The 12385-nt window shown below is 38.1% G+C and overlaps 1 pseudogene; it reads right to left on the bottom strand.

Moving 5' to 3' along the window:
• Positions 1–3404: 3404 nt before the first annotated feature.
• On the bottom strand, positions 3405–4953 carry LOC101562369 (annotated as a pseudogene).
• Positions 4954–12385: the final 7432 nt, after the last annotated feature.

Below are 12385 nucleotides of genomic sequence, written 5' to 3'. Positions count from 1 at the left end.
ACCCACCTGGATGAGTTTGAACTTGGTAGATCTGGAACTGGTGCTAAGGTAAAAACTCTACCAAAACCCTGCAATCTCAGTGCTTAGGAAGCTGAAAATAGAAGGGTCACTATGAGTCTGATCTACATAGTATGACCCTGTAGACCCTGTTCTAAACACATAAAAAAAAAAGAGATCTTTCCTTTCACATTCATTAGGTACCACACTGTCTTTGAGGTCTGAAAATCTATCTTAAGTTTCATTCTAGTGGTTTTGCCAGCTTTCAATGGAGTTATTACTTTCCTGGATTTATGTTTGCATCTGTTTCATGTAGTCTAATTGCATTCTAATTCTTTCTTGTATTTTTCATTCAGTGTTTCCTTCTTTTTTTATTTTCCTTTTTAAAAAATCTATGTCTTCTTCGGTTGTGCTAAACAATTTTTTCATGTTTATTGTCATTTCTGTTTTGACTGAGAGATTATTTCTGAACTTTTTGTTCTATAGCCTGATGGACTTTTGTCTTTACTTCAGTTGCTATCAATGCAGAAATTTCAGATATATAATTTTCACATTCTTGTATGTCTTCATCACCTGAATTTGTTCAGGGTTGGCTAGAGGATTGAACTTGTGTTTGCTCCTTCATTTTGACATTTTTAAAACTCCCAGTAATCACCCAGATTTAGCAGTGGTGGAGGGTGCTGAGGTGTGTGTCCATAATATTTCCAGTGTGGTGGGGAGCAGGTTTGTACTCAGCAAGCCTCTCACTACTCATCAGGATGACTGGCTGATACTCAGAAGGGCTTCATTATAGGTGGTGAGTGTTGCTCAGATTCACCAGGATTCCATGGGCCACCCAGAATCTTCTGAAGTTCTTAAAATGTTGGACCAGTGCCAGAACAAGTGCCATATCTGCATGCTAGAGGCCAAGAGATACAGCTTACCAGAGCCCCTCAGACCACCCAAAGTCTTCCTAGGTTCTCAAATGAAGAACCTTCCTAGGTTCTTAAATGAATGGACCAGCCCACAGGCAAGCTCCGCACCTGTGTGTGCTGGGATCAGAGACTGCAACTCTCCAGAGTTCCAGCAACATGTCCAGAGCCCTCCTAAGTTCTTAAATGGTTAGACTGGCACCAGAAGAAGCTCCCCACTGGCACACTAAGGCTGAGGGTCAGACTTTCCTCTCCCACAGCCTTTCCAGTGTCCTCCAAACTTCTTAAGTATCTCCAGGAATGCCCAACGTGTGCACATGTTGGGTCCACAGATCACAGCTCTCCAGAGTCCTGGCAGGCTGCTCAGAGTCCTCCTAAGTTCTTAAAAGCCAGAACATATAATTTACAGAACTATTTTATAACATTCACCCAAAAAATCAAATGCAGAAGAGTGGAAAAATATCTCCAGGCCTTAGGGGCCCAAGTAATCCAGCTGAGGGCCTGGATCCTACAGCAATGTCCTGAATGTTTCCAGCTGAAGGCCTAGGGACCACATCTCTTGCAAGTCTGTACCAAGGATCTGCACTGGGAAAGTCCAAAGGTCAGTGGTGGAAGCCAGAAAATCTGTCCCAGCAGGGAGAAGCATCTATACCAGCAGGAAAAAGGACCTGTACCAGCAGGCTGAGGGGACTGCACTGGAGCCAGGAAGTGATGCTCAAAGTAAGGACCAGAGCTTCTGAGAAGAGCACTGCAGCATCCCAGTAACATTAAGATTCTGAGGGTCTCTGATGATAATAGCTGAGTTTGTACCAGGAAAGCCAGTGTGACAAGCTTCTTGGGAGCACAGCAGCTTCCCCTCTACTTCTGCTTTAACGCTGTTGGTAATAGTCCTCAATTGGGCCTTCCATATCTAGAACAGTGCTGATTCAGTTTAGTAGGGTGTTCCAAGATAACCATTGATGAATCCATCACAAGCCTTAAAAGTGAGAGCTGTGGCTTTTGGCTCCACTTGTGAGTGATGTCTGGCCTCCTCAATCTAGTGGGAGAGAAGGGACAACTTGCCCCAGAGCATATCACTGAAGGCCACACCAAAAACAAAAAACAAAAACAACAAAATAAAACACTAACAAAAATTACCAAAAATAACTTAGAACAAAGAGCAGTTTGTGGAACTTTGTCAGGGTTGGTGAGATTGGTTTTGACCTTTAAAAGAAAGCCAATTGTGGAAAATACCCAAAGTTCTTTGATTGAATGCTAACTTGTGTTGGAATATTATTAGAAGATTGAGCTTTTGTGATAAAATGAAGACCATAATAAAAAAAGTCTTAGCCCGGCAGTTCTTATTTGTTTTACTTATCCTGATGAAGATTTTTTTTTAAAGGATATACAACAAGAAACAAAATGCAGTTTGTTAAGAGCTAAATTATGCTTTTAATAAGATGGCTTTTACCTTCCCTTTATTCTCATTAAGTATTATAAAAAAGCAGAAAATTAATGTTTTAAATTTTCTTAGGCAGACTTTCTGTGACAATCATCTGATTATATCATTTATACTCTTAATTAAAAGAGCTGCAAAAACTTAAAAAAGTGAGGGCTATGCCATCATTTGTAACCACATGAGTGAACTTGAAGTACATATTAAGCAAAACAAATCAACCACAAAAGCACAAATACTGAAAACCCCCACTTAGACGAAGGGCTCAAAGTAATTGATTTTATAGAGTGAGTGAGGAGAATTGATCTGTGGTTGCTAGGGCTGGGAGATGGGGATGGGTATCAAATATTTTTTAATAATTTTTTTGAGAAACAAATAGCAATGAGACAGTTTCAAAACAGGTTAATGGGACAGTTGCAATAATTAATATATCACATATTGTCGTCTTTGTAGTAGTTATTCATAGTACAAAATGCAGACATCATATCCAGTCCAAACACTATTAGTACAAATCTTTCTTCTCATTGAATTAAGATAAAGTAGCTTATGCAAGATGAATCACATCTAGTGATCCCCTGCACAACAGAGGCCTTGCAGTTGATGATACAGTATTATCCACTTTAAGGTATGACAGGATGTTAGATCTCATGTTAAGTGTTCTTACCAATGCGCGCATGCGCGCACACACACACACACACACACACACACACACACTCACACTGGAAATTTTTATAGTCAAACCCTTTTTTTTTTCAAGCGACCAAATCACATCTTTATTTTTATAACTATATAAAAGTGACCCAAATATGTCCACCACTAGTTTTTTTTTTTCCTCCAAAGGAAGATGCTATAATAAGCAAACTATATCTGCTCACTGATGTGTATGGAACTCCCTTGGTCTCACTGGCCTTAGTTACAGACCACTCACAGTAATAGATTTTTAGTATAAAGTGTAGTGCGATGTTAAGTCATTCTCTATCTTCTGCACACAAGTTGCTCTTCTGGCTGATAATGGAGAACAAGTTGCAGCGTTACACCTTAGCTAGGCCGCATATCAAACCTTAAATAGCATCGATGTCAATGTCTTCATCCTTGTTTTCCGGCTTCACTGTTTCAACCTTCCGCACCCTGGCAGTTTTCTTTCTTTCTTTTTTTTTTTAATTTTATTTATTTATTTGTGTGTGTGTGTGTGTGTGTGTGTGTGTGTGTGTATGTGTGTGTGTGGCCAGCTCAGCCCACCAGAGGGCAGGCTGGCTGGCATGTGGTGCTGGGGGATCGAACTGTGGTCCCTGGGTTTTGCTAAAGCTTGTTCTAAGTAGGTGCTTTAGACCACTGAGCCATCTCACCAGCCCAACGCTGGCAGTTTTCAAACAAACCACCTCGATGTTTTCATCCTCCTCCTCATCTTCACTACCGGAAGATTCTTCCTCTGCCTCCTTCAGCCATTTCATAAATGGCTCCGCTTTGACACGAATCTCTTTGGCCAGTTCTTTCGAAACGGACTTCTTAGAGGCCTTTTCTGGCCAGGTGATGACAACCTCCTCTTTCAACAGGTCTGCCTCATACATCTCCGAGATGTGCAGGATCTTGGAGAGGAGCTGAGCCTGATGCACGGTCATTACTCACTCCAAACCATGAAGAAGGTACCGCTGAGCTTTTCTGTTGTCGTGACAGAATCTGAGGAAATTTCTGAACAAATCTCTTAATTTGTTCTCTAATCTTCTTGTTATAAAGTACTTCAGTCAGAACAAAAGGGCCCATGGCTTTTACATCTGGTCTTTCTGCTTCAGCAACAATTTCTTTGTCAGATGAGTCAACAATGCCCTCTTCTTTCTTTTGGTTAACAAAATCAAACAGGGTATTCACATGTTCTTCTACGGTTCTTTCCAGATCGTCGGTGAGCATCAAGACTTTGGCGTGGTCGCTGACTTCGTCCATCCTGCGCCACTGCGCCTCCTCGTTGTATCTTCACCCCAGTCGTCTCCTCCTCCTCCTCCTCCTCCTCCTCCTCCTCCTCCTCCTCCTCCTCCTCTTCCTCCTCCTCCTCCACAACGCGAGGGGGCGGGCTCATTTCACTTGGGGGTGGCAGGGGTGGGGTCTCACTGCTGGACACTGAGCCATTTTCCTTGTCTTTGCCCTTTCTGTTTTCCTCTTCTTTCTTTCCTGTACTACTGTCACTATTCTCAGGTGGGCTTTTGAGAATGCATGTGCCAAGTTTATGACGTGTGTCAAGCATGCCTCAACAGCCACAGGCTTTCCAAGAACTACTCATTGTTTGCTTCTTCTGATTCTCGCGCAGATCTGTTTCAGGATTCTCCACTCAGGAGAGAGAACAAATTTTTTAATGAATCCAATCAACATGTCTTGCAGATCCCATTCACGTCATGAAATCCATTGACGATGTATCAGTCATCCTTCACATCAAACCGGGTCTGTGCTTCCCCCTCACAACCAAAGTATTTAGTGGGATACTTTGTAGGCCGATTAAGTGCCTTTGAAACATCAACCATGTCGACTATAATTGTCTTGATTCCGTTTCCTTTGCCCTCAACGGCGCACGTTGTAGTGATAAAACTGGTCTGAAACACTGCTGATAATGTTGACAGACATTTTGGCTTATTAGTGACTTTATCAATAAGATGAAGAGATTTTTGATTGCAACTTTTTGGTATCTTCTGTCTGGAGAAGAAGGGATGACATAAACGACTGCAAGAGTTCTCGGTCTCTGACATGAAAATTTTTTTGCCACTGAGGCTGTAAGCTTCTTGCTTGTGTGCTATGTTTCCCCAGTACAGGTACCAGTGGCTGCGCGACAGCTCATTTTCATGAAATAAAGACATAAACCCAACGTGGCTGGCACTGGACTGGCAGGAAGAGGCTGCAGAAACCGGATCTGGAGCTGCGGGGCTGGCGGCCAGCGGAGAGGAGGCTGGGGCAGACGCCGCCGTCAAGCAGAGGTCGCTGTCCCAGCGACGTCACGTCCACACCTGCAGCGCCCAGCCTGGCGACCTCTGGAATGTTCTCCCTCCGACTCAGTCAAACCCTTTTTGTGAAAATGGTATCATAGCTATACACTTACATCCACATTTATTAAAATATATAATATATACACAAAGTATGCATATTTTATTATATATACATATTTTGTTATGAATGTTGCATATATCTATCTCTAGGATATTTATGAAATTATATTAGATGTTTTAGTAAGATCTTATTGCTTAGTGCCTAGTATGGAAAACTGATATTGTATGATACATTTGTTTCTTTAAAAAACTTTTGTCATTTGTTTTCATTCAAATGAATTTTCTTCGTTCAAATACATTATTCTGTCATCAAAGTGACAAAGGATCCACAGAACAAAAGATGCTGCTGCAGGCCTTGTAACTGTAGTTTTTAATCCTTTCCTCTTATCTGAGAGGTATATCTACCTGGAGTTTTGATAGCTTGTAATAATAATTCAAGGTCTACAGTAACGTGGGGTTTGTGTTACAACCACTTTTTCGAGGCCTAGAATAAAATCTCTCATATCCCTTTTTATCCCCAGGGCCATTTCCATCGCCAAAATCATCATCATTTCTAATCATCTGCACATTTGCTCCTTTTATTTTAATATATTTGCACAGCCACTTACCTTGTAGGTAGTATGAAAATCTGAGTTAAAGTGCTAGAATTTTCATTTAGCAACATTTTACAAGCAAATCATTAAATAATCTGTACCTCAGTGTACTCATGCATATAATTATCTTTTAATGGTTGGTGGTAAAGGGTAAGTTATTATGTGAAAAGCCCTTAAATGGATGTCTGGCCAAAAAAAAAAAAAAGCATCATGTTTTGTTTCCTTCTAGGTGAGTCTGTTCATAGGTATGTGATAGGTAACTAAAAATTCAAAAGTTGAAGCACTATTTTATTTGTTTGCTTGTTTGTTTGTTTTGGGCAGAAACGCGGATAGAACTCAGGCCCTTTCACTTGCCAGGGAAGCACTTATTCTTCTGAGCTATCTACCCAGCCCCTGAAACACTATTTTAAAAGAAGACCTGCACTGTGAGCACCACTGCAGATCATCTTTGCTTTGGCCTGCTTGCTTTGTTTTGCTGAAGCAGTCAGCAACTTGTGGACTCTCGCTCACACATGAGGACTTAATCTCAAACTCACACATGAGGACTTAATCTCAAGCCCAGGCTGTAAATTTATCATGTGCTATATGGAGACCTCCTTGGTGATGCAGAGCTTTGTATACCCCACATTTCTCACGCACAGGTGAGATCCCAGTCCAGAAACAGTGTCATGAATTTCTCAAAGGAGAATGGTGAATATATGTGCTCCATGTTTCTCAGAAATGGGAGTTCTTTTTCAGAGCTGCTTTTCTATATAGAAGCTTGACTTTGCTTTCTCTAGTGCCTCTGTTACTGCCTTTTCCAGAAGACACTCAGAATTCCTGAACAAATGGCAACATTGGAATCAATTGGAAGACAATGAACAAATACAGGTGTGCTAGCAATTCTTTAGCCCATTTTCCAGATTTTTGCCTTATACTGTGAGAAAGGATTAAAGAGCTGGCTAACATAGAAGAATAATGGTAACATCCTGTAGTTTCAAGATGCTGATCTCTGATATATAGTATACAAGCTAAAAAAATTTCCAATATACAGTGTCCTTAATAGCTAGAATATACGGATCCAGGAACAAAAGAATAGAAGTAGAGCTGTTCCATTTCACCAGGGACCCATTAGGTTTGGATATGTATCTTTCCCATGCTGTTTTAACAGAGCTCTCAGTTCTCAGAAACCCTTCCATTAGGCTACAGCAGACCAGGTGACAGGAGGGCGAGATGTGGGCACGATAAAATGATGAAAGTGTGGTGCACATGAACCACAAGATGATGCAATTATCTAAGAATTTTACAAATAAAAACAAAAATATAAGAAAGGTTTATTTGATGAATTTTGGGAGTAATGCTTGAATTTTTCAGTTTTGTCATGCTAATGTTTCAAAAAATTAAGAAGTCATAGAACTTAAAAGATAATCATCCTTTATTGCTAGGAGAAAACAGATTGTTGTCACACATAGACAGTGAAGTAGAAGCATGTCTTGATTCTGGAGACTTATTTAGGCATCTTTTGGTTCTTACATGACCAGTGGTCACAGCAAATTGGCATTCCCAGTATCCATGGTCCAACAGCCATGCAAACCTGTATTTAAATATATGGTTTATAAATAATTTTAAATTATAAAAATATATGAGTTGAGTAAAGGCAAAAATCAAACAAAATAAATTAGATAGAGTCAGAACATCTTTAAGCAAACCATCAGGGCTTTTAACAGTTAATTCTGTTGCTGAATATAGTGGCAACACTATTTAGAAACTACATGTTTTCACTATATTTGCAGAATAAATGTAGATTTCTTGCCAGGAGAGGGCTGGTAGATCAATGCTGGCATTTTTTGTTTCATTTGCATTTCTGTGATGGTATTCTGAAGAGATTTGTGTGAAGGTGGTCCCTGAACAATTGTTTTTTCAATGTTTGTTCATTCATTCATTGGCTATTTTTTTCCATTCATACTGAGTGGACTGGGACTTTGAAAGAAAAAAAAATAGTTGCACAGTTGCCTATAACATAATTTTATATTAAGAATCACTGATTAATAACAAAATTACCTAGTTACTCCACAAATTTTTGATTTCTTCAAGATTATATTGAAGGGTCCTCTATTACCCTGTTTTTAATTGTACAGTTACTTTGAGAAAGTATTTCATCAAAAAAACTCTATTTTATGAAGTCTTATTTGTAATAATGTTACAACAAATCACAGAGAAAAGTAGAGGTACTCATATAACCTTTAAAATAAAATGTTCATGATATTCTATCATTTTCTATCATATGTACAGTATAAAGAAGGTGGATGAAAGTTCTACTTCTACCACTTTCAGGAGAAATTATATGGGCAGGCTATTTGTATGTTTCATTTCTTTATCTTTAAGGGAAAGATTCTGATGAAAAGGCAAGAAAAGATTTAACTTTTTGAAAGAATCTATATTCTTGAGTCTCACCTTATTTTGTTGTTTTAATCTGTGAAACAAAAGTGACATATTTACTTTTCAGAGTAGCTGTTACAACTAAATTGGTTAATTAAAATGTGTAAAGCACTTGGAACTGTGGTTGGTATAGGGGAAGATGTTTATTAAGTTCTGAGTCCTTTGCATTAATTCATAAATACTATAAATCCCCAAACACTAGGTACTATAAATGACACCCCAATGTAGAGAAGAAGAATCAGAGTCTTAAAGAAACTAAGTTGCTTAGTTAAAATTATAGAGACAATAAGAAGAAAAATCAAGTTTTTAACTCAGATGTACTGGCTCTATTCTATTTTATTGTCTCCCTGGACAATATTCTCTCCCTGAACACCTGCGCAATCTCCTGCAAATATTGTAAGAATATTAAAACATAATATATGCAAAAATATCTGTCATATACCTTGTAAACTGCTACAAAATTGAAATATTTAAAATTATACATAAGATATAAAATATATACTCATTTTAAATTTGCTATTTACAAATTCTCCAATTTGCATCATTGGTATGAAATTTTTTGAAAATTGGCTCTTTCATTATTTAGAGCAGTTGGTTACTTTATTTTGTGTATAATTTTGTTACTCTTATAATTTTAGAAGTAGGTTTAATACCAAGACAAATGGTAATATTCTAGCATTTATAAAGGATAGTGGTAGGCAGAGAAAGTGAGGCAGTTCAGGGCTATGACCAGGAACTTGGTAGGAAATGCAAGAAACTTCTCATATGCTCAGGGATCTTCTCAGACAAAACAGATGCTAAAGCTACAGATCCAAGAACTCATTTCTAGTGCTGGACAGTTGAGTTGATTTATGTTCTTTGCACATGGATTAGGGAAAAGTTCAGTTAATGGACTTGTGAAATAGATCAGCTTGTTGAAGGTACAGCCCTCTGAATCTCTACCTGATAAATGTTTACTGCATCTGTGTATCCTCCAGTCCTAGAAGTAAAAAGATGAGGTGCTAACTCCTGAGTCTACGAGTATGAACCTGTAGCATGCGGCACTTGTAGAACCTGCCCTATAAAGCTGCAGAAGTGAACAAGTGCAAGAAAAGCAATCAACACATTCTTTGATATATAGTCTTTGTTGCACAAATAATAACTATCTTTGACATCTACTTCAGTGAGGCTTCCAGTCCTTGGGAAATGCTTCCATTGTTTCTGGAAGTCACCACAATACGTCTCACATATGCTTCTGAAGAAGATATTTTCAGTATGACGCCGCAGTTTTTTACTTCTTTCTTCCCTCATTTAAAACCTGCTTCCAGAGCCTTCAAGCCCTGCTGGGTTATGGGAGCTTCCTCTTCTCTACCTTTCAGTTGGTAGTGGATTTCTCTTTTGGTTCTAAAAGGCACCACCAATCCATGATTCCACAGTGCAGCAGTTCTGTGGCAAGTCTGATGCATGAACAAAACAGCATCTCCCTCCTTTAAAACTGCACTTGATTCTGGAGAGTCGGTATTCTGGAGCTGAGCAACTGATAACTCAAGGTTTTATGTGAAGACATAGATCTTCCAGGGTATATTGTTCATAATGTCACCTGTTTGGTGTTGGAGGGATCCAACTCTGTGCTCCATATGACAAATTGGTGTGAATAATGGTGTACCACATTCAATTTTCCTTCTCTCCTTCCCTTCCTGACTTTGCCCCTTAAAATCAGTGATTTCTTGGAAATCCTATCCATTTCTCCTCCAAAAATTCTGACCTCCAATGCTTTTCTCTCACAAAGCTTTTGTGCTTCATAGTGTCATTAGTACGTGGTACTTAGTACACAATTCAGTGCAGTCTCCAAATACACATGGATACTTCCATCAGCAAGCACAGAAAATGTCTTAAGTATATCAGAAAGCATTGTTATTTCATTCCATTTGAGTATTCAGCCATACTTGATTGCCTTTGAATTCTGATAGATGTTTGCTTTTGTGTCTTAGAGTGCTACAGTTTAATAACAATTTGCTTTCAAAAACAAAGAGCTACTTTGTGGAAGGTCACTTTTATTTCTTTAGATTCTCTTCTAAGCAACATAAATAAATCATTTGGCTCTGTTCTTCCACTTGGAGCTAGGCTTCCTGTTCTTTTGAGAATGCAAATATTTCGTAGAGGTTAACGTTTGCATATAAAATTATTAATTATTCCTTATTGTAAAAATAGTTCTGATTAATGTTTCCTGAATTCTGATTATTTGCATGAGAAAGGACGTTGACACAGCTCACACTTTGTTAAATTTGATACACCTAGAATCAATTGCAAGTTGTAAAGAGTTCACCACTAGTAGGTTGTGCTGAGCAAAGTTGAAACCATCAAACCATAATCAGCTCAGCAGACAACAAGCGTTCACCATGACATTGTACCACTGTGACTCTTGTCACCACATGGATGGATGTATTCATTCTTGGATATCTGTTCAGAAATGTCAGGGTCAGTATAGCATGCCTCCATCTTGATGTGAATAACTACTATGAAGACAACAATATGCAATGTATTAATGATTGTAACTGTCCTACTAACCTGTTTTGAAACTGACTCATTACTATTTCTTTCTCAATAAAATTAATTTTAAAAGAAGAAATGTCAGCTCCGTTTGCACTAAGTCTGAGCAGTTTCTATCAGCAACTCAAATGATATTAATTTCATTGCCTTAGCCTGTGATGAACTAGAGAACTCAATTTTTTAGCACATTTTATTTTTTAATGTGTCTATATGGAAAATGATAAAAGACATGTCTATTTTTATAACACATGAAAGTAAACATAGCTTATGAAGCTGTCTATTTATATTTAGATTTATCTCAGAATAAAATTTATTCAAAACTATAGCCATGTACTTTTTTTACATAAGGAGATACATAAAAACTTATAGACTTAAGTCTATTAAAATCTAAGTTAGCTGAATTCATGCATTAAACTTTAAACTTTATATTCAAATAGGAATTGAATCTACCATTACAAAGTGCTACCTATCACAAAAAAATACTCAGGAATATTCTTATTGTTGTTTAAAATATAAAATACTCTTTTTGACTCCAGGTCTTCCTAGGTTTGACTAAATCTTAGATACCTTTCCAGTTCCCACATACCTAGTGTTTCTTCAAGATGAGCCCTTCTGATTCATTGATCTATGTTAGGTGTACTAATCTCTCATGCAATCCAGTAGCACTGCCTACTTACATGATTTCCCTTACATACACATCAGTTTGCATAAAATTCATTTTTTACATCTTGTTTCCTGGATATCTTTTCAGAACAACTCCCCTGCAGGTAAAATCTTAACCTCCAGAACAATGGCCTGAAGAAACTGGACAGAAAAAAAAGGCATCTAGTTTTTGGAGGAGAGGTCAAGACTTGTAAGAAGAATCAGAGCAGGACAGGTTTCTTGTTTTCATGGCTTTTGTCTTTAGAGGATGCCAAAATCAGCAATGCAATGTGTGGTCAAATGGATAGAACAGCTGTGTAGTCTCATGAACAGATAATAGAAAGGGGGAGATTAGCCATGGAGAAACGAGATGAATTCTCAGGGTGAGAGCAGCACAACAGATGCCCCAAATGTACGTAAGAATAATTTTGGAGTCTCTGCTTAATCCTTGGTTCATGCAAGCTCAAAGAAGGTTCAGAACTTCCTAGCTAATGATAAAGGACTACATTGAAATTGAACTGTTACCCCTGTACTGCAAAAAAAAAAAAAGAAAAGAAAAAAGAATAAAAGAAACTGAACTGTTATTTTAGAGGCAGAGCTTGCACACTAGGTGCATCCAAAGTTAATATTCTATAAAAACAGAAGCATCACTACTGTTGAGGACTGTGACAGCACCCATAATAATTATAATACAATGCTTATCATTTCTGGGATATAAATTATTTACTAGAATCAATCTCATGAAAATAAGAATTCAACTGAATTATATCAACTCTGAAATGACTCAGATGTTGGAACTGACAGATTCTTTTAAAGCAAGGAAAATTAGGTAAT

The sequence above is a fragment of the Octodon degus genome, unplaced genomic scaffold (assembly GCF_000260255.1).
Source record: "Octodon degus isolate 3935 unplaced genomic scaffold, OctDeg1.0 scaffold00007, whole genome shotgun sequence".
Lineage (NCBI taxonomy): Eukaryota > Metazoa > Chordata > Mammalia > Rodentia > Octodontidae > Octodon > Octodon degus.
This window is presented reverse-complemented; position numbering and strand designations above follow the sequence as displayed.